Here is a 25,213-nt window from a genome sequence, read left to right on the forward strand (position 1 = left end):
GGTATTATGTTTTTAAAAATGTCCTTATACTATATACTGACGTATTTGAAGATCAAATCACACGATGCCTGGAATTAGGTAAAAAGATGCTTTAACAAAAAAGAGGGATGAATGAAATAAAAATGGTAAACGTTAACCATCATTGAACCTAGGTGATGTATGCATGGAGATTCATTATACCTTTCTCTAATTTTATTTAAGTTTTAATGTTTTAATAATATAAAGCTAAAAGAGTCTTATTGGGTACAACCCTTTTGGTTGTAAACTTGGTATTTATTTGTAAATAGTGCTAAAAATCCCTCATTCTTGAAGCTCAATTTGATGATACGCAATTCTAGATTAACAGTTCTTTTACTCAACACTTCTAAAATATTGTTTCACCCTTTTCTGGTTTTTATTGTGGAAGTTAAGATGTTTGTTAACTTTCTAATTGTTCTTCCTTTGCAGGAGATCTATCCACTATCTCTTGCTAATTTCAAGGTCTCTTATCCAAAGATTAAAAAAAAAAAAAAAAAAATTTTTTTTTTCTTAATCTTTGGTGTAACATAGTTCCAGTATTATGTATGCAGCTATGAGTTGTTTTTCTTTTATGTGCTTGTGATACACTGTGCTTTCTGAATCTATTAGATGAAATTTTTCTTTCCAGTTCTGGAAAATTCTCAGATATTATCACTGTAAATATTGCCCGACCTATATGTTTTTCTCTTATTCTTGTGCTCTAATTAGATATACTTCAAAATTTCTCATTCAATCTTCCATCTTTATTAATTTTCTTTATCAGTTATCTGTGGCTGTGTAATAAACTAACCCACAATTTTGTGGCTTAAAACAATATCCCTTTATTTTCTTGCAATTCTATGGGTTGGCAATCTGGGAAGGGCTTAGCTGGAATGGGTCATCTCTTCTCCTTGTGGAGACAGCCACGTTTGCTAATTCATTTCTGATCAGTTGACAGGTCAGCTGAGGACTAGCTGCTCCTGCATAATATCAGTCACATTTCTGGCAGGTGGCAGGGGCTATTTCCTGTGATTCAATAGTTTTTCTCCATGTGACCTTTCCAACAGGATGACCCAGCTTTCTTACGCCATAATAGCAGTATTCCTAAAGGGTGAAAGCTAAGAGCTGCAAAGCCTAGAGGCCTGGACTTGGAAGTAACATGACATTACTTTCACTGCATTCCATTGGTCAAAACAAGTCATAAACCATATCCAAGGATTAGGAGATTGGACTCCATCTTCTGATGGGAGGAGATGTAAATAATTTGTGGTCACATTTAGCTACTACAGTTTTGTCTTAGTTATCTAGTGCTGCTATAACAGAAATACCGCAAGTGGATGACTTTAACAAAGAGAAATTTATTGTCTCACAGTTTAGGAGGCTAGAAGTCTGAATTCAGGGCACCAGCTCCCGGAGAAGACTTCCTCTCTCTGCTGGCTCTGGGGAAAGGTCCTTGTCATCAATCTTCCTCTGGTCTAGGAGCTTCTCAGCTCACAGACCCTGGATTCAAAGGATTCACTCCACTCCTGGAGCTTCTTTCTTGGTGGTATGAGATCGCTATCTCTCTGGTTGCTTTCTCTCTCCTTTTATCTCTTGTAAGATAAAAGGTGATAAGACCACATCCCAGGGACACTTCCTTTACATGGATCAGAGTTGTGACCTCAGTAAGGGTGATGTATCCCTACCTAATTGTCTTTAACATAACCTAATCTTGCCTCATTGACCACAGGCAGAGATTAGGATTTACAACACATAGGATAATCACATCAGATCACAAAATGGAGGACAACCACGCAATACTGGGAATCGTGGCCTAGCCAAGTTGACACATATCTTGGGGAGACTCAATTCAATCCACGATGTTCCACCTTTTGGCCCCCATAAATTCATGTCCTTACCACGTGTGAAACAATTTCAAGCCCATCATATAACCCCAAAAGTCTTAAATCAACTCCAAGTCCAAATTCCATCCTGGGGCAAAATTCCTTTTCATCTGTGAAATCGAGAATACAAGTTATCTGCTTCCAAAGTACAGTAGTGGAACAGACATTTCCATTACAAATGGGAGAAATTGGAGGAAAAGAAGGTATAACAGGCACCAAGCAAGTAAGCAGAACATATTACTTTAGCTCTCAAGGCTTGAAAATAATCCTTTGTTCTCTGAGGCCATTTAGGCAATGGCCCTGACCTTCAGACTCTGGATGTTGACCACACACTCCAAATTCTGGGTGGAGGCCACTCCACCTTGGGCTTCAACTTATCCATCCAAGCACACTAGCACAGCAACTCTACTCCTTTGGATTTGGCAGCCCCATTCTTTTAGTCTATCTGAGTGGTGACCCTATCCCATCAGCCCTCAAGGGCTCCGTTCTTCTTCCCCTTGGACATGGCAGCCCTGCCCACTCAGCTTTGGGCAAGGGACCTGCCCCTATCCCGCTGGCTCTTGTGAAATGCAGCCCCATACTTCAGAACCAAGTTGGTGAAGATCTAACTCTATGAAACCTAGGAGGATGTTGAGCCACCCTTTGAGACCCAGCAGGCCATGGTTCCACACTTTAAGACCCCAGATGTGGTAGTCCCAAACTCTGAGACTGAGGCAGCTCTGCTTCCTGTGCTCTTTGTCTCTTTAGCTTCTGCTTCCTGCTTCCTTGACCTCTTGGCCCCTCAGCCCTTTGGAAGGGCCGGATGTTTTGCCCTGATCAGACAAGGTTCCAAAGCTCTTTGGGAGCCTCCTGCCAGAAGGCACTCAGCTCTCTTGCTCTGTAGATGGGTCCTGTGCCATCTTGCACCGGTCTCCTGGTCTTGCTGCTGTCGTTTCTCTCCTGTTGATCCTTGCCATCTGTGTCATCTCTGATGTTACAGCTTTCTTCATTTCCTTCTGAGCCCTTACCAGAATTGTCTTTCATGTCCATAATTTCACCAACGGTCTCTTCAAGGCAATCTAGGCTTTTACTCTTAGGCACCTTAAAACTCTTCCAGCTTCTACCTATTCACATTTTCAGAACTGCTTCCACATTTTAAGTATCTGTTAGAGCAGAAACCCACCCATGGTATCAAATTCTGTCTTAGTTATACCTAGTGCTGCTATGACAGAAATACCACAAGTGGATAACTTTAACACAGAGAAATAAATTGTCTCACAGTTTAGGGGCTAGAAGTCTGAATTCAGGGCACCAGCTCCCGGGAAAGGCTTTCTCTCTCTATTGATTCTGGGAGAAGGTCCTTGTCATCAATCTTCCTCTGGTCTAGGAGCTTCTCAGTGCAGGGACCCTGGACCCAAAAGATACACTCTGCTTCTGGAGCTTCTTTCTTGGTTGTATGAGGTCCCTATCTCTCTGGTCCTTTCCCTCTCCTTTTATCTCTTGTAAGTTAAAAGGTGATGCAGTCTACAACCCACGGAAACTCTCCTTACATCGAATCAGGACAGTGACCTGAGTAAGGGTGTTGCATCCTAACCTAATCCTCTTTAGCATAACTTAATCTTGCCTCATTAACCATAGGCAGAGATTAGAATTTACAACACATAGAAAAATTACACCAAATCACAAAATGAAGGACAACCACGAAATACCAAACAAAAAACCAAACCCACTGCCATTGAGTTGATTCAGACTCGTAGCCACTCCATAGGGTTTCCAAGGCTGTTTTTAAACCTCTACAGAAGCTGACTGCCACATCTTTCTCTCATGAAGCCACTGGTGGTTTCCAACTGCCAAACCTTCAGTTAGCAGTCCCTCACTTTAACCAGTGTACCACAAGGGCTCCTTAACAGCACAATACTGGGAATCATATCCTAGTCAAGTCAACACATATTTTGGGGGCCATAGTTCAAGCCATGACAGGTTTGTTCCATGTTGTTCACTATTTTTGCTTTTTTCTAGATGAAATTTTTGGCTTTATCTCTCAGCTTAATAATTCTTTCTTCAGCTCTATCTGATATGCTAGTTGACCTTATCTATTAAGAATTTTTTATTTCAACTATGATGTCTTTCATTTCTGGAAGTTTCAAGTTTTTACATTATTCTATACATTTATAACTTGTCGTTGCATACTCCTGTCTGTAATTATTTCTTTACTGAATTATTATATGTCCTGCACAGCTATTGTATACTTTGTGTCCTAAAATTTCAACATCTGCTGAATCTCAAACATAGTTGTTTACCTTCTTGTGTCTGTAGTAATCTTTGCTGTTGATCTTATTGTATGATCTTAATATGAGGGAGGATATACAAGACTAACTTGGGGAATTTTTCTTTTGGAGAGGGCATATTTCTACTTCTACCAGAAGTTAGAACACAAAGTTAATCCTAAACCACTTCTGCCCCACTAGAGGTTTTAGACTATTACAAAAGTATCAGGCTCAATTTTTCCATCTCTCTGCTGTTCTGATATTAACTACCCGTCTCCACATATGTATTTCTGTTGATATCTGGCTCAGAGCTCTTCCCAGCCACCTGCTGGTCCAGGTCAGCTTCCTTTAATTGTTGTTTCCAACTGCTGTTCTTTCCAGGAGCCCTGGTAGTATAGTGGTTAAGTGCTTGGCTGCTAACTGAAAGGTCAATGGTTTGAACCCACCTGCTGCTCCAAGGGAGAAAGATGTGGCAGTCTGATTCTGTAAATATTACAGCCTTGGATACCCTATGGCAATTCCCTACAGAGTTGCTATGAGTCAGAATCAGCTCAATGGCAACAGGTTTTGGGCTCTGATTTCCAGGCAGTCCAGGCAGGGCTCCCATTTTTATAACTTTGGTTACTGGTCACCCTGACCCTGACTCCAGGTGCTCTGGGATCAGATTAGAGTGCAGATAATATTTATTTCTTTGTTTTAAATGACCCCTAGAAAATCGTTCAACTTTTTGTGAGATAGAAACATTGTAACAAGTGTACTATCCAGAGACTAAATGTTTGAAAGTGGGAAAGTCCATCAGAGCTTCCAGTTGGTCATAACGGATGATGATTTAAAAAAAAAAAAAAAAAAAACCAAAAGGCACAAATAGCTGAAAATTGATACAGCTATCACTAAAGGTGATGATTTTCATTCAACAAGGCATGACAGAGATGAAATTAATAGAAAGATAACAGGCATCAACAAAACCTTACAAGAGTAATATATACTAAATAAAAGAACCCCTTGCATGAGCAATGAATAATTGGAATTTGAAACTAAAAACTAAAAACACACAATTAACATTGGCACACAAAACTTACATACTTGCGTATAAATATTTTGTTAGATTTATACATATTTCCTCTGTATGAGAAAAACCACAAAACTCTGATGAAAGAAATCAGAGAAGATCCAAATAAATGGATAAAAAAAAAAAAAATGGATAGCTATTCCAAATCATGGGCAGGTATATTTAATGTTAACAATTTCTCAATTCTTCCCAACATGATCTATAAATTCAATATACAACCCTAAAAAAACCCATCACTTTGTTTTATGGATACCAACAGACTGATCCTAAAGTTTATATGGAGAGGCAAAAGATCTAGAGTAGCCAATACAATGCTGAAAGAAAACAAAGTCAGAAAACTGACACTCCTTGATTTCAAGACATACTGTAAAGCTACAATGATCAAGATACTGTGGTACTGGAGGAAGAATAGACAAACAGATCAATGAAACAGGATAAAGAGACTAGAAATAGATTCACACACAGTTAGTTGACTGATCATTGACAAAGAAGCAAAGGCAATTCCATGGAGTAAAGATAATCTTTTCAACAAATGGTGTTGGAACAACTGGACTTCTGTGATGAATCTAGTGAATCTAGACATAGCCCTTGTGTCTTTCACAAAAAAAAAAAAAGCTACCTCAAAAAGGATCAGAGGCTAAATGTTTGAAAGTGGAAAGGTCCATCAGGGCTTCTCGTCAGTCATAACTGGTGAAGATTTAAAACAAAACAAAAACCCAAAAGGCACAAAGAGCTGAAAATTGATGCAGCTATCAGTAAATGCAAAACTATACAACTTCTAGAAAATAACATAGGAGAAAATCTAGGTGACCTTGGATTTGGTAATAGATTTGTAGATACAACATGGAAAGCACAATCCATAAATGAGAAAACTGATGTTGGACTTCATTAAAATTAAAAACTTCTACTCTGTGAAAAACCCTGTGAAGAGAATAAAAGACAAACTACACACTGGGAGAAAATACTTCCAAAATATGTATTTGGTAAAGGACTTGTGGCCCAGATATGAGGTCCCTGGGTGGCACAATTTGTGCTTAACTACGATTTTGTTTACTGGCCAAAAGGTTGACAGTTGAACCCCCTAGTGGTACCACAGAAAAAAGGCCTAGCAATCTGCTTCAGAAAAGATTACAGCCAAGAAAACCCTATGGAATTCAATTCTACTCTGACACAAATGGGGTTGCCATGAGTCAGAATTGACTTGATGGCAACAAGTTTTCTTTGTTTGTTTTGTTTCATCCAATATATACAAAGAATTCTTAAAACTCAACAATAAGAAAACAAACAGTTCAATTAAAAACATTGGTAAAAGATCTGAACAGACACTTCACCAAAGATACTCAGATGCAAATAAGTGTATGAAAAGATGTTCTATATCATATGCCATTAAGGAATTACAAATCAAAATGAGATATCACTACACACCTTTTTTTTTTTTTTTTTTTTACCAGTTGTGATGGAGTCATTGCTGAGTCATGGTGACCCATGCGTGTCAGAGTAGAACTGTTTCCAGTGACTGATTTTTTAGAAGTGGAACACCAGGCCTTTCTTCTGAAGTGCCTCTGGGTGTATTCAAACCTCCAACCTTTCAATTAGCAGCTGAGTTAACTGTTTCTGCCACCCAGGGACTCCATATACCTATTAGAATGGGTGGTGCAGTGAATTGCTTTTATATGGCCTTTCCAGCCATGGTTCTTTTTTTTTTTATTAACTTTTATTGAACTTCAAGTGAACATTTACAAATCAAGTCAGACTGTCACATATAAGTTTATATACACCTTACTCCGTGCTCCCACTTGCTCTCCCCCTAATGAGTCAGCCCTTCCAGTCTCTCCTTTCGTGACAATTTTGCCAGCTTCCCTCTCTCTCTATCCTCCCATCCCCTCTCCAGACAGGAGATGCCAACACAGTCTCAAGTGTCCACCTGATATAATTAGCTCACTCTTCATCAGCATCTCTCTCCTACCCACTGTCCAGTCCCTTTTATGTCTGATGAGTTGTCTTCGGGGATGGTTCCTGTCCTGTGCCAACAGAAGGTTTGCGGACCATGACCGCCGGGATTCCTCTAGTCTCAGTCAGACCATTAAGTATGGTCTTTATATGAGAATTTGGGGTCTGCATCCCACTGATCTCCTGCTCCCTCAGGGGTTCTCTGTTGTGCTCCCTGTCAGGGCAGTCATCGATTGTGGCTGGTCTCAACTAGTTCTTCTGGTCTCAGGATGATGTAGATCTCTGGGTCATGTGGCCCTTTCTGTCTCTTGGGCTCTTAGTTGTCGTGTGATCATGGTGTTCTTCATTCTCCTTTGCTCCAGGTGGGTTGAGACCAATTGATGCATCTTAGATGGCCGCTTGTTAGCATTTAGGACCCCAGACGCCACATTTCAAAGTGGGATGCAGAATGTTTTCATTTTGCCAATTGACTCAGAAGTCCCGTTAAACCATGGTCCCCAAAACCCCACCCTTGCTCCACTGACCTTTGAAGCATTCATTTTATCCCGGAAACTTCTTTGCTTTTGGTCCAGTCCAATTGAGCTGACCTTCCATGTATTGAGTGTTGTCCTTGTCTTCACCTAAAGCAGTTCTTATCTACTAATTAATCAGTAAAAAACCCTCTCTCACCCTCCCTCCCTCCCTCCCTTGTAACCACAAAAGTATGTGTTCTTCTCAGTTTATACTATTTCTGAAGATCTTATAATAGTGGTCTTACACAATATTTGTCCTTTTGCCTCTGACTCATTTCGCTCAGCATAATGCCTTCCAGGCTCCTCCATGTTATGAAATGTTTCAGAGATTCGTCACTGTTCTTTATTGATGCGTAGTATTCCATTGTGTGACTATACCGCAATTTATTTAGCCATTCATCTGTTGATGGACACCTTGGTTGCTTCTAGCTTTTTGCTATTGTAAACAGAGCTGCAATAAACATGGGTGTGCATATATCTGTTTGTGTGAAGGCTCTTGTTTCTCTAGGGTATATTCCGAGGAGTGGGATTTCTGGGTTGTATGGTAGTTCTAGTTCTAACTTTTTAAGAAAAAGCCAGATAGATTTCAAAAGTGGTTGTACCATTTTACATTCCCACCAGCAGTGTATAAGAGTTCCAATCTCTCCGCAGCCTCTCCAACATTTATTCTTTTGTGTTTTTTGGATTAATGCCAGCCTTGTTGGAGTGAGATGGAATCTCATCGTGGTTTTAATTTGCATTTCTCTAATGGCTAATGATCGAGAGCACTTTCTCATATATCTGTTAGCTGCCTGAATATCTTCTTTAGTGAAGTGCGTGTTCATATCCTTTGCCCACTTCTTGATTGGGTTGTTTGTCTTTTTGTGGTTGAGTTTTGACAGAATCATGTAGATTTTAGAGATCAGGCGCTGGTCGGGGATGTCATAGTTGAAAACTCTTTCCCAGTCTGTAGGTGGTCTTTTTACTCTTTTGGCGAAGTCTTTAGACAAGTATAGGTGTTTGATTTTTAGGAGCTCCCAGTTATCTGGTTTCTCTTCATCATTTTTGGTAATGTTTTGTATTCTGTTTATGCCTTGTATTAGGGCTCCTAACGTTGTCCCTATTTTTTCTTCCATGATCTTTATCGTTTTAGTCTTTATGTTTAGGTCTTTGATCCACTTGGAGTTAGTTTTTGTGCTTGGTGTGAGGTATGGGTCCTGTTTCATTTTTTTCCAAATGGATATCCAGTTACGCCAGCACCATTTGTTAAAAAGACTATCTTTTCCCCAATTAACTGACACTGGGCCTTTGTGAAATATCAGCTGCTCATATGTGGATGGATTTACATCTGGGTTCTCAATTCTGTTCCACTGGTCTATGTGCCTGTTGTTGTACCAATACCAGGCTGTTTTGACTACTGTGGCTGTATAATAGGTTCTGAAATCAGGTAGAGTGAGGCCTCCCACTTTCTTCTTCTTATCCGAGGCTTCTTTCCCTTCCATATGAAGTTGGTGATTTGTTTCTCTATCACCTTAAAAAATGACATTGGAATTTGGATCGGAAGTGCATTGTATGTATAGATGGCTTTTGATAGAATAGACATTTTTACTATGTTAAGCCTTCCTATCCATGAGCAAGGTATGTTTTTCCACTTAAGTATGTCCTTTTTAATTTCTTGTAGTAGAGCTTTGTAGTTTTCTTTGTATAGGTCTTTTACATCCTTGGTAAGATTTATTCCTAAGTATTTTATCTTCTTGGGGGCTACTGTGAATGGTATTGATTTGGTTATTTCCTCTTCGATGTTCTTTTTGTTGATGTAGAGGAATCCAAGTGATTTTTGTATGTTTATCTTATAACCTGAGACTCTGCCAAACTCTTCTATTAGTTTCAGTAGTTTTCTGGAGGATTCCTTAGGGTTTTCTGTGTATAAGATCATGTCATCTGCAAATAGAGTTAATTTTACTTCCTCCTTGCCAATCCCAATGCCCTTTATTTCTTTGCCTAGCCTAATTGCTCTGGCTAGGACTTCTAGCACAATGTTGAATAAGAGCGGTGATAAAGGGCATCCTTGTCTGGTTCCCGTTCTCAAGGGAAATGCTTTCAGGTTCTCTCCATTTAGAGTGCTATTGGCTGTTGGCTTTGCATAGATGCCCTTTATTATGTTGAGGAATTTTCCTTCAATTCCTATTTTGGTGAGAGTTTTTATCATACATGAGTGTTGGACTTTGTCAAATGCCTTTTCTGCATCAATTGATAAGATCATGTGGTTTTTGTCTTTTGTTTTATTTATGTGGTGGATTACATTAATGGTTTTTCTAACATTAAGCCAGCCTTGCATACCTGGTATAAATCCCACTTGGTCGTGGTGAATTATTTTTTTGATATGTTGTTGAATTCTATTGGCTAGAATTTTGTTGAGGATTTTTGCATCTATGTTCATGAGGGATATAGGTCTGTAATTTTCTTTTTTTGTAATGTCTTTACCTGGTTTTGGTATCAGGAAGATGGTGGCTTCATAAAATGAGTTGGGTAGTATTCCGTCATTTTCTATGTTCTGAAATACCTTTAGTAGTAGTGGTGTTAACCCTTCTCTGAAAGTTTGGTAGAACTCTGCAGTGAAGCCGTCCGGGCCAGGGCTTTTTTTTGTTGGGAGTTTTTTGATTACCGTTTCAATCTCTTTTTTTGTTATGGATCTATTTAGTTGTTCTACTTCTGAATGTGTTAGTTTAGGTAGGTAGTGTTTTTCCAGGAATTCGTCCATTTCTTCTAGGTTTGCAAATTTGTTAGAGTACAATTTTTCATAATAATCTGATATGATTCTTTTAATTTCAGTTGGGTCTGTTGTGATGTGGCCCTTCTCGTTTCTTATTCGGGTTATTTGTTTCCTTTCCTGTATTTCTTTAGTCAGTCTAGCCAATGGTTTATCAATTTTGTTAATTTTTTCAAAGAACCAGCTTTTGGCTTTGTTAATTCTTTCAATTGTTTTTCTGTTCTCTAATTCATTTAGTTCAGCTCTAATTTTTATTATTTGTTTTCTTCTGGTGCCTGATGGATTCTTTTGTTGCTCACTTTCTATTTGTTCAAGTTGTAGGGACAGTTCTCTGGTTTTGGCTCTTTCTTCTTTTTGTATGTGTGCATTTATCGATATAAATTGGCCTCTGAGCACGGCTTTTGCTGTGTCCCAGAGGTTTTGGTAGGAAGTATTTTCATTCTCGTTGCATTCTATGAATTTCCTTATTCCCTCCTTGATGTCTTCTATACCCCAGTCTTTTTTCAGGAGGGTATTGTTCAGTTTCCAAGTATTTGATTTCTTTTCCCTAGTTTTTCTGTTATTGATTTCTAGTTTTATTGCCTTGTGGTCTGAGAAGATGCTTTGTAATATTTCGATGTTTTGGATTCTGCAAAGGTTTGTTTTATGACCTAATATGTGGTCTATTCTAGAGAATGTTCCATATGCGCTAGAAAAAAAGTATACTTTGCAGCAGTTGGGTGGAGAGCTCTGTATAAGTCAATGAGGTCAAGTTGGTTGATCGTTGTAATTAGGTCTTCCGTGTCTCTATTGAGCTTCTTACTGGATGTCCTGTCCTTCTCCAAAAGTGGTGTGTTGAAGTCTCCTACTATAATTGTGGAGGTGTCTATCTCACTTTTCAGTTCTGTTAAAGCTTGATTTATGTATCTTGCAGCCCTGTCATTGGGTGCATAAATATTTAATATGTTTATGTCTCCGTGATCAATTGTCCCTTTTATCATCATGTAGTGTCCTTCTTTATCCTTTGTGGTGGATTTAAGCCTAAAGTCTATTTTGTCAGAAATTAATATTGCTACTCCTCTTCTTTTTTGCTTATTGTTTGCTTGATGTATTTTTTTCCATCCTTTGAGTTTTAGTTTGTTTGTGTCTCTAAGTCTAAGGTGTGTCTCTTGTAGGCAGCATATAGACGGATCGTGTTTCTTTATCCAGTCCGAGACTCTCTGTCTCTTTATTGGTGCATTTAGTCCATTTACATTCAGCGTAATTTTAGATAAATAAGTGTTTAGTGTTGTCATTTTGATGCCTTTTTATGTGTGTTGTTGACAATTTCATTTTTCCACTTACTTTTTTGTGCTGAGATGTTTTTCTTAGTAAATTGTGAGATCCTCATTTTCGTAGTGTTTGACTTTATGTTTGTTGAGTCGTTACGTTTTTCTTGGCTTTTGTCTTGAGTTCTGGAGTTGTTATACCTCTTTGTGGTTACCTTAATATTTACCCCTATTTTTCTAAGTAAAAACCTAACTTGTAATGTTCTATATCGCCTTGTGTCACTCTCCATATGGCAGTTCTATGCCACCTGTGTTTAGTCCCTCTTTTTGATTATTGTGATCTTTTACATATTGACTTCAATGATTTCCTGTTATGAGCATTTTTTTTTTTAATTAATCTTAATTTGTTTCTGTGATTTCCCTATTTGAGTTGATATCAGGATGTTCTGTTCTGTGACCTTGTGTTGTGCTGGTATCTGATATTATTGGTTTTCTGACCAAACAATATCCTTTAGTATTTCTTGTAGCTTTGGTTTGGTTTTTGCAAATTCTCTAAACTTGTGTTTATCTGTAAATATCTTAATTTCGCCTTCATATTTCAGAGAGAGTTTTGCTGGATATATGATCCTTGGCTGGCAGTTTTTCTCCTTCAGTGCTCTGTATATGTCGTCCCATTCCCTTCTTGCCTGCATGGTTTCTGCTGAGTAGTCTGAACTTATTGATTCTCCCTTGAAGGAGACCTTTCTTTTATCCCTGGCTGCTTTTAAAATTTTGTTTATCTTTGGTTTTGGCAAGATTGATGATAATATGTCTTGGTGTTTTTCTTTTTGGATCAATCTTAAATGGGGTTCAATGAGCATCTTGGATAGATATCCTTTCGTCTTTCATGATGTCAGGGAAGTTTTCTGTCAGCAGATCTTCAACTATTTTCTCTGTGTTTTCTGTCCTCCTTCCTTGTTCTGGGACTCCAATCACACGCAAGTTATCCTTCTTGATAGAGTCCCACATGATTCTTAGGGTTTCTTCATTTTTTTTAGTTCTTTTATCTGATTTTTTTTCAGCTATGTTGGTGTTAATTCCCTGGTCCTCCAGATGTCCCAGTCTGCATTCTAATCACTCGAGTCTGCTCCTCTGACTTCCTATTGCATTGTCTAATTCTGTAATTTTATTGTTAATCTTTTGGATTTCTACATGCTGTCTCTCTATGGATTCTTGCAACTTATTAATTTTTCCACTATGTTCTTGAATAATCTTTTTGAGTTCTTCAACAGTTTTATCAGTGTGTTCCTTGGCTTTTTCTGCAGTTTGCCTTATTTTGTTTGTGATGTCTTGAAGCATTCTGTAAATTAGCTTTTTATATTCTGTATCTGATAATTCCAGGATTGTATCTTCATTTGGGAAAGATTTTGATTCTTTTGTTTGGGGGGTTGTAGAAGCTGTCATGGTCTGCTTCTTTATTTATGTGGTTTGATATCGACTGCTGTCTCCAAGCCCATACTGACTGGGACGCTGGCTCCAGGCTCCGGAAACAGTTGCTGCTTCCCCGTATTTGTTCGTTCTCCATCTCTAAATCTGTGTTTGTTGTTCAGGGTTCGTAGATTGTTATGTATGTGATCGATTCACTTGTTTTTCTGAATCTTTGTTGCAAGAGGGATCCGAGGTAGAGTCTACCTAGTCCGCCATCTTGGCCCCGCCCCTAGCCATGGTTCTTGTAACTACCACAAAATGATTAGGTGGGACTAGCAAATAAGATGTGTGGAACACTTGCAGGGATTAGACAGTCTGCTAATCCATATAAGGTACATGAAACCTTTGTGGGGGTGGGACTATGCAAATAAGATGTCTGAGGCCTACCAAGGGAATTAGTCAGTTTTGCCATTCCACTAAACTTCTAAAAATCTAATCCCAGAGATTGAGGAGGGACCTCACTACCATCAAGAAGAAAAGCCAGGAGCAGGGTGTGTCCTTTGGACCCAGGGCCCCTGCACTGAAAATCTCCTAGACCCAGGAGACAGTGCTATAACACTGGAGATAGCAGCAGCACGGGATTGGCAGACAGCTTTAGTTGGCTGGTAGACTGACCCACAGTGAGAAAGAGCTGAGCGCCTTTGGGCAGGAGGCTTCCTGGCAAAGCGAGGTGCCTCTGTGCACTTATTGGTGGGGCCAAAGAGTTTTGTAACACTTGTCCAAGCAGGACAGAGGCGCAGCCTGAGTGAAAGCTGAGGCCTAAGGCTAGGGTCAGCAGCGGGCACAGCTGAGAGTGAGGCCTGCCTGCCTGTGGGCACACTGGAGAAGAAGCTGAGAGGTTGGAAGCTGTCCTGATTGACAAAATGTGTCCTGTCTCCTGAGTTGTTCCTGTTACTTCCAAGTTGATCCTGATCCTGAATTGTAATCTCTTACTTCCCAAATAAACTTCATAACAATGAGTATAGTCTGTGAGATCTGTGTGGCCATCCCAATGAATTATTGAACCCAGAAGAGAAGTAGAGTGTGCTGTGGGAAGGATGACTGGCTTCAGAATTGGTAAATAGGTTGGACAGTGGAAGTATGTCTGACCTCCCCCTAGTGGGAATCAGCTTTGTGCTGACCCTGATCTTGATTCTCCTCCCCCTTTGTGAAGTTAGAGGACCTCTGGCACTACTACCATTTTACAGAATGGCTAAAATCAACAACAAACGCTAGTGAGAAGGTGAAGTAACGTGAACTCTCATTCGTTGCTGGTGTGACTGCAAAATGGTACGGCCACTTTTGAAGGCAATTTGTCAATTTCTTACAAAGTTAAACATAGGCTTACCATAGATCCAGCAGTCACACACTTAAGTATTTCCCCAAATGAGTTGAAAACTTATGGCCACACAAAATCCCACATATGAAAGTTTACAGCAAGTTTATTCATAATTGTCAGAAAATTGGAAGCTACCAGTATGTCCTTCAATAGGTGAATAGACAAACTGTGGTACATCCGTACAATGAAGTATTATTCAGAGATAAAAAGAAATGGCCTATCAAGCCAGAAAAGACATGGAGGAACCATAAATGCATATTGCTAATCAAAAGAAGCCAGTTAGAAAAAGCTACATATTATATGATTCAACAATATGACATTCTGGGAAAGGCAAAACTATAGAGACAATAAAAACACCAGTGGGTCTAGGGATTCATGGGAGGAGGGAAGAGTTAAATGAGTGAAGCACCGGGCATTTTAAGAGCAATGAAACTAGTCTATATGATACAGTAATGGATACAGGCATTTATGCATTTGTCAAAGCCAGTAAGCTGTACAACACAGAGTGAACCCTAATGTAAACTATGGACTTTAGTTAATAATTATTTATCAATATTGTTTCTTCAATTGTAACAAATGCACTACACTAATGCCAAATGTTAATAATGGGAAAAAGTGTGTGCAGGGAGTTTCCATTCTGACTCATAGTGACCCTATAGGACAGAGTAGAACTATCCTGTGGGGTTTCCAAAGAGAGGCTGGTAGATTAGAACTGCTGACCTTTTGGTTAGCAGCTGAGCTCTTAATCACTGTGCCACCAGGGTGCAGGGGGTATGGGGCCATAAAGGAACTCTGTACTTGCTGAACAAATTTTCTGTAAATCTAAATTTGCTCTACAAAATAAAGTGTATTTAAAAAGAAAGACCTTTTGCAAAAGAGTAAGTAAATACCCAAAATCATAAAACACTGTCAGGAAAAGAGGAAACAAAAGAAAAATGAATCAAGGAAATAAATAATTAATTCAGAGAAGTGATGCCTAAGGGATTTACAATATGAAGAGATGTTGAACCCCACTGGAAATCAGAGAAATCAAACGAAATCAACAATAACGCAAAATTATACATCCATAGTGGTATGGATTAAATTGTGTCCCCCAAAATATGCATTGTAAATTCTAACCTTCAGGCCTGTGGTTATAATCGCATTTGGGAGTGGGTTGTCTTTGTTACTTTAACGGGGCAAGATTAGAGTAGGCTGTATTTTGAGTCAATCTCTTACAAGATATAAAAGGACCAAGTCAAGTAAGCAAAGATGAGGGAAGATAGATGCCACACCGCATGGAGATTTCCAAGAACCAGGAAACAGAAGTTGAAGAAACAAGACCATCCCCCATAGCTGACAGAGTCTTCCCCCAGAGCAGGCACTCTAAATTTGGACTTCTAGCCTCCTAAACTGTTTGTTAAAACCAACTACTTGTGGTGTTTCTGTTACAGCAGCGTTAGGTAACTAAGACAGATAGAATGGCAAAAATCACAAGTGGGGATAACATCAAGTGTTGTTAAAAGTATGTGAAGTATAGTGTTTTAATACTAAAGTAGAGGGAGTATATTTTCTAGTTTGCTTTAGTATAGCTGTATAAACTGTGATTAATCTCTAGTCTTTGAAACATATTTACGTGCTCTAAAATACATCTCATGATTGTTCCTTTAAAGAAAAATGAGGTAATCAATTATTTTAGTGTTGATTACGTTACGTTCCTCTCCCAGGAAGAAAAACACACAAGACCAAGAGAGCGAACAAAGCTTAAGTACACCTCAAAGAGGAGTCAACATTCCCGGAAATCTCTAAACCCTGACAGAAACCAGGATGGCGTGAAGAGACTGGCAAGACTCCACGATGACAGGAAGAGACTTAAAGGCTTCAGTGATCACTTTGTCATCATGTCCACCTCAAAGAAAAGTTGAGATTCCTGGTACTCTCTAAACCCTGACCTTCCCCCTATAAAATACTCCTGTTAGCCCTTTAAGGGGAGACAAAATTTGAGAGAAATTTAACCGTCTCTGTCTCTTAACATCGGTGTTCAATAAAGCCCTCTTGCTGCTTACCTCCTCATGTGTCAGTTTTGGCTTTGTGGCAGGCGGCTCAAATCCACCATTTGCCATAACATATAGGGAAACAGAAACTTACATGAACTGCTGGCAAAAGACAAATTAAATTATTGCAGCCATTCTAGAACACAACCTTGCAATACTTAGTGCAATTAAGTGTGTGTATTAGTTCCTACAACTGCTGTTTAAAATTACCACAAACTTGGAGGTTTAAAACAACACCCACTTATACTCTAACCATTTTAGAGGTCAGAAATCAAAATCAGTTTCACCAGACTGAAATCAAGGTGTTGGTAGGGCCAAGCTCCCATTGGAGGCTCTAAGGGAGACTTCATTTCCTTGTCTTTTCCAGTATCTAGGGCTGCATTCCTTGGCTGGTGGCCCCTTCCTCCATCTTCTAAGCCAGCAGTACAGCATCTTGCTTCATTGTACACATTGCCTTTTCCTTCTCTGCTTCCCTCTTAAAAGGACTCATGTGATGTATATTTAGGGCCCACCTAGATAATCCAGGATAATCTCTTCATCTCAAAATGCTTAACTTGATCACATCTGCAGTCTCTTTTGCCATATAAGGTAACACATTTGGATTCCAGGAATTAGGACCTGGATATCTTTGGGGGCCATTATTTAGCCTATTACAATATATATATATTTTGGACACAGTGATGCAAGCCCTGGGCATATATCCAAGTGAAATTCTTCCTGAGATCTTTAGGGAAATCTATACAATGATGTTTACTATAGAAAGTCTTAAATTTGATCTCTAGCCCTCTTCTTTTCTCTTCTCTTCTCTTCTCATTCTAAATATCATCCACGTGCTAGTTCTCCCACTAAAAAAGCAGAGTATCTAGGTTTGGCACTGTCACTAGTTTTGATTTTCAATCCTTCCTGAACACTATTTTTTCACTCTCCACCTCTTCTTTCTTCCTTTCTCCTACCCCAAATCAGTTAAAAATAATTGTACCTAAAGTAGGTTTCAGAAATTTCTGCTTACATAAAAAAAAAAAAAAAAGTTTTTTTTTCCTCACAAAAATTCCCTGGATCCTTAATTTCTCTAAGAGTAGTGAATCTTATACCCAGAGCATGCTTGTAGAGAATAAATGTTTAAAGGACATTTTTCTGTGAGATGATTAATTTTTTAGAGGAATTATTTATTTCCCTGTGGCTTCTACTGCACCCTCCATGATCCCTATGACCAATGAACAATAAATAATCCCAGACACATGGGGAGTTCCTGAGCTGGGGAAGGTGATGCTGATCAAAGGGAGATAAGTGGATCCTTTCAAGTCGAGAAGCTCCAACTTAATATCAACAATAAGAATAATAATAAACCCAAAACCCACTGCCGTGGAATCAATTCTGACTCATGGCTCCCCTATAGGACAGAGTAGAACTGCCCCGTAGGGTTTCCAAGGCTGTGCATCTTTATGGAAGCAGGCTGCCACATCTTTCCCCCACACGGTGACTGGTGGATTTGAACCAACCACTGTGCTCCTAATAATAATAATAATAATAATAATAATAATAATAATAATAATAATAATAATAGCCACCAAATAATAAAGACACACTCTGTGCCTGGCCCTCGTGAAAGCAAGTTGTTAAATTTCTTCTTTAAATCTCATAACAATCTTGAAATATAGCTATCATCATCCTTGATTTACATGTGACTAAGATTTGGGGGCCTGGGTAGCTCAGTCGGTAGAGCATCAGACTTTTAATCTGAGGGTCCAGGGTTCAAGTCCCTGTCCTGGCAATATTATCAGTTTTGGAGCCCTGGTGGTTAAGTGGTTAAAGAGCTTGGCTGCTAACCAAAAGGTCAGCAGCTGGAATCCACCAGAAGCTCCCAGGAAGCCCTAGTGGACAATGGGTGGGTAGCTTTTTAAACTAAGATTTAGAACCCTCTGACCAGTTGATTCTGACTCATAAAAAGACCCTATAAACCATAAACTAAGGTTGAAACTAAGGTTTAGAGAGTTTAAATAACTTGTCCAACCCAAAGAAGTAAAAGGTCTCCAAGGCCATTTTAACCCCTAATCTGGCAGACCACAAGCTCTGTAAACAAGTATATAATACTATTTCCCCTTCTCCCCAGGCCTGTGCTCTCTACTGCAAAATCCAAACGGTGTTTGTTCCTAAAAAATGTCTGTCTAACTTTAGGTTTCCTTAGATTTTCTTACCTATAGGTTAGAACTATCCAGCAATGTCCTAGGAGAGGGAAAAGCACCCTACAAATTTTTTTCTGAAACTTCTTTTTTTAAATTTTACTTTAGATGAAGATTTACAAAGCAAATTAGTTTCTCATTAAACACTTAGTACACATATTGTTTTGTGACATTGGTTGCCAACCCCATGACATGCCAACATTCTCCCCTTCTCGACCTTGGGTTCCCATTACCCAGCTTTCCTGTCCCCTCCTTTCTTCTCGTCCTTGCACCTGTGCTGGTGTGCCCTTTTAGTCTCATTTTGTTGTATAAGCCTGTCTAATCTTTGGCAGAAGGGTAAACCTCAGGAGTGACTTCAGTACTGAGTTCAAAGGGTGTTACTCTCAGGGTTTCTCCAGTCTCTGTTAGGCCAGTAAGTCTGGTCTTTTTTTTTGTGAACTAGGATTATGTTCTACATTTTTCTCCAGCTCTGTCTATTGTGATGCCTGTCAGAGCAGTTGTTGGTGCCCGGTCACCAACTAGTTTTGCTGGACTCAGTCTGGTGTAGGCTGTGGTAATTGTGGTCCATTAGTCCTTTGTACTAATCTTTCCCTTGTGTCTTTTGTTTCCTTCTTCTTCCCTTGCTCTAGACTGGGTGGGACCAGTGGAGTATCTTAGATGGTCACTCACAAGCTTTTAAGACCCCAGATGCTACTCAACAAAGTAGGATGTAGAACATTTTCTTTATAAACTATGTTATGCCAATTGAGCTAGATGTTCCCCAAGACCATGGTTCTCAGGCTTCAGCCCAGTAATTCGGTCCCTCAGGGAGTTTGGATGTGTCTATGAAGCTTCCATGACCTTGCCTTGGTCAAGTCTCTTTTATGTTTTCTTAAAACCTTTAAAAAAATACACTGAACACAAAATTTAAAATGAGTATAAATTACAAAGTAGAAGAAGTTTATTTTGCAGCACAATAGAATAGAAATCAGACTCTCTCAATATTGGTCTTTTTTTATTTTATTTTATTTTTGGTGAAAATATACATAGCAAAACCCACTCCCATTCCACAGATTCTAGACATAATAATCACAGAAATCAGTTACATTCTTCACATTGTGTCAACATTCCAGTTATTTCTGTTCTAGTTGTTTCACTTCCATTTACTTAATCTCCCTACACTCCACCAGCCAACTTTCTCATCTATGTCTTAAAATAGCTGTTGACCTTTTGGCCTTATTTTTTTTTAAAGGAACACAATAATCAAGGGTGACAATCTTTACTCTTTGGGCTAAAGTGTTACTTAGTTTAAAGGTAACTGCAGGGACAGTTTCAATTGAAGGTTTGAAGAGAAACTCAAGACCATAGCCTCAGGGATTCCTCCAGCCTCAGTAGGTCCGGTAAATCTAGACTAATAATTTAAAGTCCTGTTCCACATTTTTCTCCCCTTTTATCAGGATTCATCTATTATGTTCCTGATTAGAAAGTTCAGTAGTGGTAGCCAAGCACCATCTAGTTCTTCTGGTCTCAGGGTGGAAGAGGCATCAATATTGGTCTTGGTGTGTGGCATCCTCAGGGGGTGCCTCAAGGTGGATGGGGCAGAGACAAGTCTCCACTATTGTTTTTGAGAGTATTTTAAGAGGGACTAATTCTACTGAGTTTGGTAAAAAAGAGGGCCAACAAAAATGAGGGAAACTCTCAATGAGATGAACCGACACAATAACCATAACAATGGACTCAAATATGCCAGTGATCATGAAGATGATGCAGGACTTACCAACATTTCATTCTGTTACTCATAAGGTCACCATGAGTCAGAGCCAACATGACAGTAACAACAAAAATTCCAATGAAATGATACGTATTATGCTTCTCATTGCTTTGGAGAGAAGAAAAAGAGAAATCTCAACTAAATGTAGAGGCACTAAATTAGGGACTCAGATAAAATATAATTATACCTTACTCTGAAGATACAAGTTAAAAATAATAGTTAACTTAATTATTCCACACGAAAAAGGTTCCTGTTGAACTCTGATGGTACAACTTGATGAACTGCATTAACCACTACAGAGTGTATCTTAGCCCAAGAAAAAATCAATAACAAATATAACTTTTCTTTCATTTCAAGCTTAACCTTGATAACGTCGGCAAATTCTGTACTTGTAAAGGCGATCCCTTTCTGGAGATGAATTCCAAGCAGAAACAGGAATGGAAATTTCTCAGGGACTGGATTAACACATATCTGTCTGTACGCTGGGTTTTGTATTGTGTTCCAAAAACACTGTATTAAAAAAAAAAAACCCATTGCCGATATTGAAGCATAATATATGTACAGAAAAAGTGCACAAATCATGCTTAATGCTTTTTCATAAAGGGAACACATCCATGTAACTAATACCTAGATAAAGAAACAGAACATTCCCAGTATCCCCCAAAACCCCTCTCCTGCCCTCTTCTAGCCACCATTCACAAGAGAGTAACTATCTTGGCTTCTCATATCATACATTAATTTTGGCAGTTTTTAAGCTTTATGTAAATAGAATTATACACTATGTTGGTTTTTTTTTTTTTTTTTTTTTTTTGCTCAACATTATGTTTGTGATATTTTTCCAAAAATATATTTAATTAAAAAAAATAATAAAACACTTTCCTCCATTTCTTTCTTTCTTTCTTTTTTTTTTTTTTGGTTCAGCAAGGGTACACCAGACCAGGGGGAAAATCAGTTGGGAAAAAACTATGCAGCCCAAATTCCCATCCTGTTTATTGTTTCCTCATCCACTTTTGCTGAGGAGAAGCCCTAGTGGTGGGTGATTCTTTACTGGACGTGAAGACAAGTGACAGACTCATTCTAAGAAAGTGGAAGAAAAGAGAGCGGCTGAGAAAATAAGGAAGCAGTAAAAAATGATGGGGGTTTACTGGATCCATTGGGACTAGAGAGGAATCCACAAAACTATCGTCCTGAGATACTCAAAACCTTGAAGCGAAACTATCCCCTAAAGTCACATTTAAATTGAATAGCAGTTTAGCTCAAAATGTAAAGAATTCACCCTGGAGTGCTACATTCTTTTAAAAATATGTCTATATGAGACCAACTGGACAACAGTTACTCAAAAGCATAGATGAGTAGTTTGGGGCCAGTGAGTGTAATAGGAGTGAAACAACTAGAACAGAAATAATGAGAATGTTGACACAATGTGAAGAATGTAGCCAACATCACTGAACATTATGTGTAGAAATTATTGAACGGGAGCATGTTTTGCTATGTATATTTTCACCAAAAATGCAATACAATCTTTTAAAACTTAAAGGGACAAAGTACCATTACAATGTGAAAATCAGGCAAACACTACCTTAATTAAATGATCATAATATCACCACTGATAGGTCAACCTAACATTTTATGCTCCCTGTTGTAATGAATTGACAAAGACACTCAGGTAATATTATTGTCAACAATGTTTACCTTAATCTTTGCATGAAGAAACATAGCACAAATCCAAATTGAGGGATATTCTGCTAAACAACAAGCTTAGACTCCAAAAATGTCAGTGTCATAAAAGAAAATAGGCTAAGGAATTGTTCTAGTTTAAAGCAGACTAAAGAAATATGACAAGGAAATGTAATATAGGATCTTTGTGAGGTGTTTGATTAGAATGAAAGAATCTATTACTATTGGGAAAATTAGGGAAATTTGAATAAGGACTGTAAAATAGGTAATGGAATTGCTTTTTCATGTTAAATGTCTTGATTGTGGTAATTGTATTTTAGTTATGTAAAACAATGCCCTTATTCTGAGTAGATATACACTAAAATATTTAGGAGTGAAGTGTCACAATGACTGCAATTAATTCCCAAATGGTTCAGAAAAACAAAGTAAAATTGTGAAAATGGGTATAAGAAATAAAGCAATTCATGAAGAACAAAAAACGGGCACAGGAAAAGTTTGGGGGTAATGGATAGGATCATTATCTTGTTTGTGTTGTGGTTTCATGGGTGTGTGTATATGTCAAAACTTCCCAAAACTGTACTCTTAAACATGTTCGGTTTACTGTAAAAAAAAAAAAAAAAATGGGGGCATTTCACACAGATATTTCACACAGACACGGGAGCCAGGTTGAAGGCACTCCACTGGCCAAATCCAGGACGATGGGAGCTCCAAAATAATTTACCTAACAGTCGTCGGTTGGTATTCGAGAGGGATTGTTTCTAGGACCCCAAAGATATTCGGGGATCCTGAAGTCCCTTAAATAAAATGGCGTAGTATTTGCATATAACCTATATACTACACCTATTCTTTAAATTACCTCTAGATTGCTTTTAATACCTAAATACAATAACCAAACCAAAATTAAACCCGCTGTGGAGGAGTCAATTCTGATTCTTAGCGACCCCATATAAAAAAAAAAAAAAAAAAAAAAAATCTGTTGCGGTCGAGTCGATCCCGACTCCTAGAGACGCTATAGGACACAGTAGAACTGCCCCACAGAGGTTTCAAGGAGCTGCTGGTGGCTGAATCCAAGGATGGGCAATCCGAATCCCAGGATACGGGGGCCGACTGTATAATAATCAGTTATGAATCGCTGAAAAAATAAGAATCCGTATGTCCGTACAAATAATAAAATGATAAATGAAGAAATAAATGGGGGAATATTTTAGTTTCCTAAGGCTGCTGTAACAAAGTACCACAAATTGGGAGACTTATAAGAACAGAAATTTATTTTCTTACAGTTCTGGAAGCCAGGAGCCCGAAATCAGGGTGTTGGCTCTGTTGATTTCTTCTGAGGGCTCTGAGGGAGGAACTGTTTATACCCTCCTCCTAGGTGCTGACCACAGCTCGCAATCTTTGGCGTTCTTGGGCTTGTGGATGCGTCACTCTAAATCTCTGCCTCCGTCTTCACATGGCCATTTTCTGTGTCTCTTCTCCTCTTTTATAAGGATACCTCTTACATTGAATTAGGATCCACCCTACTCTAGTATGACCTCATGTTAAATGATAACATCTTCAAAGACTCTGTTTCCAAATAGGATCATATTCTCAGGTACTGGGGGCTAGGACTTCGACTTATCCTTTTTACGAACACAAATAATCCATAAGGGGAGGGGATAGGGAAACGCTTGCTTTTGAGTAGAGGCTGAGCACTGACTGTAAATGTGGCGGGTCACCTGGAGTTGGAAAACCATTATTTTGCATTGGTTCAGGCAACAATTATCAGTGGATGTTAAACCTTGTGGAAAATTTTGATGAGGAGCAGGATACATGCAGTCTTAAATTGTCTCCCCACAAACCAGGTGTTCAAAATTAACTTCACCAGTGAGGGGGAGATGGACATCATAAGTCTCCAGATAGCATACTCTGAGAAGACACAACATTGCCTATTTATATTCCAATGCTGAACGCATAACCTGAACCCAACCATGAGAAAACATCAGACAACCCCAAAATGAAAGACGTTCAAAAGGAAATAAAACAAAAAGGACAGTATTCTTCCAAGATGTCTGTCATAAAAGACAACAAAAAGCTGTGGAAATGTTCCAGATTAAAGACTGAAAAGACAAGCCAACTGAATGTAATACCTGGCTCTACACAAAAGGGGGAAATGCTATAATGGACATTATCGGCTCAGTTGGAACGCAGAGTATACATTAGACACAGCTATTGGACCAATGCTAAATTTTCTTTAAGTTCACAATAGTACTGTGGTTATATACTAAAGTATGTAAGGTTAAATGGATTCGATGTGTGCAATTCACTCTCAAATAGGACAGACAGCGAGCAAATGGGTAGAATATTAATAATAGTTAACTCTGGGTAAAGGGTTATACTAGTATTTTTGTACCATGCTTAGTCTTTCGACTTTTTAGTAAATTTGAAATCATTTCAGAGAGACTGCACCGGAGACGCCAAGAAGCAGAAGCCAAGCCTGCTAGATCTGCTCTCCTCCTTTGTCGAAGGAACCCCCTCCTGCTCGCTTCTCAGAGCAGGGGACCGCAAGGGGGTTGCGGGAAGAAATCGCCTCTCAGGACGCGGATCTGGGCGCCTACTTGGTGCCTCTCACCATGGCTCGGGTTTTCAGTTTGTCCTCGTGACCTATCCAGGACACCTCGAGCTCGCAGGGACGTTCCCTGCCTTCGCCACGAAACGTTCAGGAGATGTGTTTGGCTTTTGGACACGGAGATGATTTGAGGGTCTTTGTTCTAAGGGAGGCGGTGCTGGGCGCGGGGACTTAAGCGCGGTGGGCGAGGACCCCCCTACACTCCACCCTTCTTCGGTCTCCCCCAACCCCAGTAAGGCTGTGTTCTCCACCGGCTTGGGGGAGGTGGGGCCACCTGCTGGGACCTTACTGCAGGAAAAAGCAGGAAAGCAGACCCGAGAGAGCGAGAGGCACCCAGATTTCTTCCCTTTGGCTTCCTTCTTTTGGAATCTCATTGTTTCTTCTGAGGCGGCTGAGCTGGATTCAGCTTAGCTGTTTCACACATGAAGAATTTACATTCCTGTTTCATTAATAACTTACTAAATCCTTAAGAAACGAAGAAATAATTATTATAAGTCACGAAAGGAATCCCAAGTAAAGCTTTCACAGTT

The 25,213-nt window shown here is 39.1% G+C and overlaps 1 non-coding gene across 1 annotated transcript; it reads left to right on the forward strand.

The window, feature by feature from the left end:
* The first annotated feature begins 18,169 nt into the window (after positions 1–18,169).
* Positions 18,170–18,242, forward strand: TRNAK-UUU (transfer RNA lysine (anticodon UUU)). The gene has a single exon. It is a non-coding gene; the product is annotated as a tRNA-Lys (tRNA).
* Positions 18,243–25,213: the final 6,971 nt, after the last annotated feature.

Source organism: Loxodonta africana, chromosome 1 (assembly GCF_030014295.1).
Source record: "Loxodonta africana isolate mLoxAfr1 chromosome 1, mLoxAfr1.hap2, whole genome shotgun sequence".
In the NCBI taxonomy this organism is placed as follows: Eukaryota; Metazoa; Chordata; class Mammalia; order Proboscidea; family Elephantidae; genus Loxodonta; species Loxodonta africana.